The following is an 8,302-nucleotide window of genomic DNA, read 5'->3' as shown; positions in this document are numbered from 1 at the left end:
TGTCAATGGGCGCAAAATGAAAACAAAGCAGTTGATCGATACAACAGCTGGAGGCTCAACAAATTTCACAACAGCCTCCGGCATTATCAAGATCATTGAAACGATAGCTGCAAATGAGCATTTGGAGTTATATGACAGGTGTACCAGTAAACCTGAGAGAGTCATTGATCTAAAGTTGGAAACCTCAAAAATTCGGGTTGAAGATGCTATAGCTGCAGAGGTAGAAAAGAGATTAAAGGCTATGAATATAGGTACTTAACATGTTGCTCAAATCCAACAAGCTCAACCTGTGATCTATGAAATTTGTAATGGCCCTCACCAAACTGTGTATTGTGTTGCAACTCCCAAGCAAATTGAAGAAATCAAATTCTTGAGGCAAAATAACCCGTATTCTAACACCTATAATCCAGGGTGGAAGAATCATCCCAACTTCTCTTGGAAAGATCAACAACAAAATCCCCAGAAGGCAGCGTGGGAAGTAGCTATTGAGAGATTGGCTAGACAATGCTATCAGTTTCAAGAAGAGACAAGAAACAACCACAGGAACACCACAACTTTAACAAATATTCTGGAAGTTAAAGTGGGTCAAATAGCACAGCATCTCACTATACCGGCACAATGTACCTTTCCGGAGCTCAACTGTGAAAAATCCGAAAGACTAAGAGAAGATTAATGTTGTTACAACAAGGAGTAAAAAGGTGTTAGAATCGGAAAAAGAAAAAGAGGAAATAGATGACCACATGGTAATAGAGGTGGATTTGGAAATAAGAGAGAATCTGAAAGAGCCAGAAGTTGTGATACCACCGGTTAAACCATTTGAAGAAAAAAATAAGAAAGATGTTGAACCGGTGATCAAACTACCTTTCCCTTCCAGAGTGACAAAGAAGAATTCAAAGGAGAAAGACTTTGAGAAGTTCACTGCCTTGTTCAAAAAGTTAGAGGTAAATCTACCCTTCTTCGAAGCACTTGAACACATGCCCTTATATAGGAAATTTATGAAGGAGGTGATGGCGAAAAAGAGATCACTGGGAGGGGAATCTAAAATTGCAACTGAGAAGTGTGGTATAGTCTCGTCAGCAAGAAAGATCCCAATAAAGAGGAAAGACCCTGGAGCGGTGGCGATACCATGCACTATCAAGAATATAACATTTAAAAAGGTACTCCTCGATTTTGGTTCTAGTGTGAGTTTAATGCCTCTGTCCATTTTCAAAAAGCTTGAATTGGAAAAGATTAGTGAAAGTAAGACACAGTTAAAGTTTGCCGATCACACCATTAAGAAATCATATGGGGTAGCTGAATATGTACTAGTGGAAGTTTATAAGTTTGTATTCCCTGTTGACTTCCACATCATGGACATTCCGGAAGACGAAGAAACTCCTATCCTTCTTGGGAGATCATTTTTGTCGACAGGTCGTTGCCACTTCGATATTGAAAAAGGGACACTAACGCTGAAATCATTTGATGAAGAAGTAACCTTGAAGATGTTAGGAGTTAAGAAACATAGGGCGGTTATAAATGATCAAACTTCTGGTGGTATGGCAGAAAGTGAGGAAAAAGACAAAAAGCCTAAACATCTCCAAGAAAAAGTTTTAAGCATAGCCTCTCGGGTAGAAACAACTCATGGAGCTATCAAAAGTCCTAAGAAGGCTAAGAAAGTCAAGAAGAATGTGGGAAGTGAATTGAAGAGAAAAGTTGTCCATGCCTTTCATCTTCATGAGTTCTTGGTTGAGGAGGTAAAAAGTAACCAGGTATGGAATAGAAAATAACCTCCATTATAAAGGGTGATGGACCTTCGAGCCATGCGACGTTAAACAAAGCGCTTCATTGGAGGCAACCCACACTTTTAATAATTACTTTGTCTTTTTGTTTATTTTATTTCAGGAAATAAAAGGGGCATTTCAAATGGAAGCTTTGGAGTGCATTACCCTCTGTGAGTCACCTCTCTCGGGCTTGTTTTAAAACATTGAGGCCAATGTTTTGTTCAAGTTTGGGGGAGGTTTTACTCTTTGCATTTTAATTTATATTGCTGCTATAATATGTGTAAGACTTACAGAATCATACTTGTCTCAAATTTTGACCGAAATTTTTGTTTTGAAGAGTTTTGATCTTAAAGAGCGATCGAGAATAGTATATAGAGATGAAGGGAGGATTGTTTGAGGATAGGAAGTTCAGAATAATGTGGCAAGAAGAGGTTTATTTAAACACCCTTGGTTCCCTAAAAGAAATACGAGTCTAACGTGTAGATTTGCACCATAGTACTTCCCTCCTGAGAAGTACTCCTCGAGTAGTTTATTGATACAGTCTGGCATAATTCATATTCACGTGCATGATGACTGGTTAAAAAATGTATAAAGTTGGCACCAGATGATGAAAAGGCGGTAAAAGCCAACCGGCTCGCTAAGTTGGGTAACCCTCACCCGGTTATTCAGCCCAAAGGAGGTTGATCCCCAAACGTCGTCCAAAAGGACAATATATAACTGCAAAGTTTGAAAATTTCATCAGTAGTTAAAAAGTAGAAAATGCTGCTCGTTTGGTGCCAGAAAAAGAAAATAAAAAGCCTTGATTTGTCTCATGCATGTGATGATTATTATAAGAAATGCAGTGCCTTAATGTGATTGTCCGAATGAAAGAGGAGAAAAATCGGAAAGAGACTTAAGTGCAAAGCATAGTTGGAGAGGTATCCAAAAGGGGAGCTTAGGGTATATTGTTGTAGCAGAAACTCGTCGCGTCATGTGAATGTCGGACCAACTCTTTCTTGATCAATACAAACAGATATCTCACGTATGAACACCAGTGTGCTTTGAAGGTCATTAACTCTTGTAATTGTCGCTTGAGGTCAAGCAACGGTTTACCGTTGTTTTTCAGTTATCTTTTAGTATTTTATTTTATGTTTTATTTCATTATTCGTCATTTTATGCTTTGGTTTTGTGTTTAAGTGTTTGTAGGCTCGGATGAATGAAATGGGAAAAATTAGTGTGAGAAAGTGCAAAACTGGAGAAAAGTCATAATATTGGCCAAACGCGTCCCAAGACGCGTGTGACTTGTAGAAAAATACATCTGCTACTGACACGCGTTCCCACACGCGTGTGGGAGTGGAAAATGCAATCTGCTGAGCAAACGCGTCCCCAGACGCGTCCCATGACCTGCAAGGAGCCAGAAAATAACACTTCTGCCCAGACGCGTGTCCAGACGCGCGCCAAACCTTCAAACGCGTGCCCACACGCGTCCCAGAAGCCAGAAAAGCAAAAGAAAATGACCTCTCTGCCAAGACGCATCCCAGGACGTGTTTCACCCTTTCCAAACGCGTGCCCACACGCGTCCACATGTGGCATTTTGGGCTATTTCACTGAAAAGCCCAGAAACTTTGAAATAAAAGGACCAGAATGTGTTTGGACAAGGGTTCGACGAATTTGGGAGCGAAAATACACTGTAGAAGGCTGGAGAACTCAAATTTGATGCAAGGATTGAAGAATTCTATGAGCTTTTGCCATTGAAGATTGGATTTCCTTCATTTATCTGTAATGTCTACAATTTACACTATGGTTTTTGTTATTATTATGAGTAGCTAAACCCCCAATTGCTAGGGGGTGACCCTGATTCTGATTGTGATGAATTTATTCAATTGATGCAATAACTATTTTAATTTTCATATTTGTTAAGTTGTTCTTCATCTGTTAATAATGCTTTATTCGTTAGAAAAACGGATTCTGAATATGAATGAATAGTGTAGCTAGACTGCATATTATTTGTGGACACGATTAAGAACATATAATATTTATATTACCTAGGACTAGGGATATCATATTGTAATCGGAAATTTTTGTTATTGGAAAGCTTGACCATAACTGGAATTATCTATGGACATAGTAATTAGGTTGCGAGGTCAAAGATCTCTTCACTAAGGCCTTAGGATTAGATACCCTAAAGAACTGGTAATTAACTATGAAAAGTATGTTGTTGCATTGAAAGAGAAAATTCGTTACATCAAGAATCATTCACCAAACCCTAGCAATCTACTCATCCCTGTCATCGTTCAATATTTTATTTGTTTATTTTTATTACAAAGTCTATCAAACCAACCAAAAACCCTATTACTTTTTGTTTAATTGAAATTGCTGTGAAACTCTGTATCGTCAAGCAGTCCTTGAGATTCGATACCTGGGATTTTCCCATTACTACTACATAGGCAAAATAGTACATATGCTATTTTCCTATCAAACGCCTATTAGACTTCTTTTTGACAGATTCACTTGTAAACCTGAAACAAGCTCAAAGCCCCTCAAAATAGCTTTATTGCACCAGAGATTACTGTAACATCCCTCACCTACGATAATTGTATCGTCCATAAAAAATTGCAGAAACTCAAATGAAAAACTATTACTAACACGAAATCCCTTAAAGGAACCATCCACCTTAGACTTTGCCAAAATCCTTGCTATCCCTTTAGGGACACTTGTGAAAATAAAAAGAGATAGTGGATCTCCCTGTTTCAATCCTTTTTCCGCCTCAAAATCTGTGGTTGGAGACCCATTGACCAAAACTGACATTGAGCTTTTACAAACACAATCTCATATCCAACTGACCCACTTCATCCCGAAACCGCATCTCCTAAGCTTGTACAGCAGAAAATTCCAGTTGACATTGTCGTACGCCTTCTCGAAATCAACCTTCAAAATGATACAACTCTTCTTACTCCTTCTTGCCATATCCACCAATTCATTAAGCACCACCACGCCATCTTGGATCTGTTTACCCGGTATAAAAGTTGTTTGAGTTTTTGAAACCAATTTATCCATTACCCTCATCATCCTTGTCACCAAAACTTTTGCAATGACTTTATACAAGCTCCCCACAAGACTAATGGGACGAAACTCTCCAAGGTTTTGAGGATTTTTAACCTTCGGAATTAAAGCTACGAATGACGCCGTTATCGCTTTTGGTAATCTAGCTTTGCAATAAAATTCTACAACAAAGTTGAAAATGTCCAACGAAAACATCTCCCAACCCTTCTTTAGGAAATTGAAGTTTTATCTATCCAGCCCTGGGCATTTGTCGCCATCACAGCTCCAAACCGCGTCCTTTACTTCCTCCGTAGTGAAAGGATGTTCCAATTCCTCCGCCTCCCCGGTTGTTATATAATTGAATTCGATACCGTCTAGAACCGGTCTTCTTAACGAAGACTCTTTGTATTTAGCCTCAAAAAAGCGTCTAACCTCCCCTTTCATTCCTTCCACAGTTTCGACTCTTCCTAAAGGGGATTCAATACCCACCAAGCTATTTCTCTTCCTTCTTTCCTTAACAGATCTATGGAAAAAATTTGTATTCGTGTCCCCTTCATTCAGCCAAGCAGCCCTTGATTTTTGTTTTAGGATGCACTCCCTCAGCTTCAAGGTATTCCAAAAATCAAATTTTGCTTTCTTGCGATTGTCCGACAAAACGCCTTCAGAATCAACTACAAATTACAGCTGATCATTGCAGAAATTCATGTCCTCCACTGCTTTCTCAATCTTCAGATTAACCCAACCGAACACTTCACCATTCCACCATTTTAATCTCTCTTTTAGAAGCTTGAATTTTTCGTTGATCTTATATGAGCACGACCCGTCACCAACAACTTCTTCCATTCTTGATCCACAAACCATTTAAACTCTCTATGATCCAACCACGCGTTCAAAGTCCCAAACGGTTTGGGTCCCCAGTTCAAATTATTGCACCGAAGCCATACCAGATTGTGATCTGAGATATCCTTCACTCCAATTTCTTGACTCGAAGCACTAATCAAATTCACCAAATCCTTCGATAGTAAAATCCTGTCTAATCCAAATCGTCACATCCCTAGAAAGACTTTGCTATAAGATCTGACACCACTGGTAATTTTGTTTCCTGCAAAAAACACATAAGTTTAAGCTTAAAGTAACAACCGAAGCATCATGTTAACACATCAAGCATTAGGTCAAGAGAGCTCACAACATCACATATATCATCATGGTGTTCACCATATTCAAGTGGTTGACAAACCAACATCAAATTTCCAGTATTAAGGCACCAGCATAAACATGTCCATGTTACAACACCAAACATTTAGATCACCAAAACACATATGGCATGACACCAACAAGTGTCCAAAGATAAGCCTTCAAGGCTTCTAATCAACTCCTAAAATTCTCCACCTAACAAGGCAACAAAGAGTTCACCAACTCAAACACACAAGCCAACTAGTTCATTAGCATTTAGGTAACAACTAACATGCATATCAAGTCATGGAAATAAGAATGCATGCATGTGCCATATCATGTCATGGTAAGAAGGATAAGGGATAAGCCCGTAAATAAAGAGCTAACAAGCAAATTTAAGCAACACCAATCACACACATGGCACGAGCTAGCTAACACAAGAATCCAAGGTGGATTGTGACGTGGGAGTCAAAGGACTCTATTCCATTAGAATATGCTCAAGCAAAACTCGAGTGAAGACTCAAAGCGTCAACGTCTAAGAGACGCGAGCTAAGTATTGTAAAGATGATGACAAATTGTGAGGTACTGAGCGCATGCCCTTTCCCCTTGATCGACTCGATAACAAGAGCAACACTGTTCAAAGCTTCAACGGGTGACGTGAGCTAAGAACGACCTGGGGACTTGAAATGTGAAGGTCAAATACGGACCCTTTCCACTTATGCCTGCTTTGAGGACTTATCAACGGGGAATGGGGATGGGGATGCCTTCTTTGAGGTCTTTGGCACAAATGTAAACACACCGAATTGCTTTTATTTGAGGACTTTAAACAAGCAAGCACAAGTAGGAATTTCCTTCTAAAGGTCTTTTAAAACATCAGTGCCCACCTAGAGTAGGGACTCCCAGTCATGCACATCTATTCCTACTTCTCATGGAAAGGAAACAGAAAGACAATGCCGAGATAAGGTAAACAAAGAAAGGTACCGAACGGAGAAGGTTCGTTGCCTCTTCAAAGCCAAGCACGCAATAAGAAAACTCTACAGCTGCTTCCCTAGTGATCCAACAATATAAGATTCAAGCATTTGAGATCAAAATAGTCGCATCAAACTTCTATATCAAAATCAAAGCAAATGATTAGAAATAATGATTATATTCACCCTCCATAGAAAATAATAGAAAAAAAAATTCTAATTACATTCTAAGGGAAAAATATAACAAGATTTATTGTTTTTTATGGCATTTATTAGTCTCTTTTAATCACCTAAAATGATAGGAACAAACTATGTAGCAAAACACCTAAATTCTAACAAGAAAATAGTGGGCTCAAAGGGTGTATTGTGAAATTATGGTGTATGGAAAACAAGAATGGCGTAGGGGCCCAAAGATTGGCCCAAATCTGATTTTTGTTATGGCCTAAAAAAGAAGCCACAAGGGGAGGTATGTTGGGCTCACAAGGGGAGGTATACCATGAACAGTGAATACAAACGCCAACTGATAACTAGGGGTGGGAAAATGGGCCCGGTCCGCGGGGAAAGCCTATTTTGCCCGCACTTTTTCGTGGGGTGGGGCAAGCTTTTAGGCCCGCTCCCTTTAATGTGTCTGCCCCGCCCCGCCCCATTTTTTGCGGGCATGAGCTTTTTCATATAATTTTACTGTTTTTAGGCCTAAAATATTCAATGCCAGCAGGCTTTCCCCGCCCCGCCCTCATTATTTTGCGGGGCGGGACAAGGTTTTTGACCCGCCCTCTCAAATATGCCCGCCCCGCTCCGTTTTTTCGCGTACTTTTGCGGTGCGGGCCTAAATGGGGCGGGCATGCCCGTTTTCCATCCCTAATGATAACTCCCTCATCTCGCTCCCTCTAATATCTCTCATCTCATTCCCCCTTTTTTCGATTCATTTAGCATCTCAATCCCTCATCATATCTCCCTCTCATCAATCTTCTTTCAATTGCAGGTTTAACAACATTAGTATGGATACGACTTGTAGAAGGAATAGGGCTTACCGGTCAGAGACACTCCGACGGTGCTTCAACGCCAATTGTAATGGATAAAAAACAAGAAAATCTTTAGATAATACTTCATGAATCTGCTTCTTCACTTCTTCTTGTTCTTCTTTCTTTTGGTTTCTAGATGCGTGAACATTGTTTCGCTTTTACTGATTTTCGTTGTTGTTCCTTCGAACAAATTTTTGCATATCATCGAAATTATGATGCAGAGATTGTTCTTGCGTTGAATTCAAGATGAAGATGGTTGATGCATAAAGATGAAGGTTAATGAAGTGATTGTTGAAGATTTAGCTATGGTGATATTGAAGTTGCAGAGAAGCTTGAAGACTATATTGAAGGTTCACGA

The sequence above is a fragment of the Vicia villosa genome, linkage group LG2, assembly GCF_029867415.1.
Source record: "Vicia villosa cultivar HV-30 ecotype Madison, WI linkage group LG2, Vvil1.0, whole genome shotgun sequence".
In the NCBI taxonomy this organism is placed as follows: Eukaryota; Viridiplantae; Streptophyta; class Magnoliopsida; order Fabales; family Fabaceae; genus Vicia; species Vicia villosa.
Note: the sequence above shows the minus strand (reverse complement) of the source record.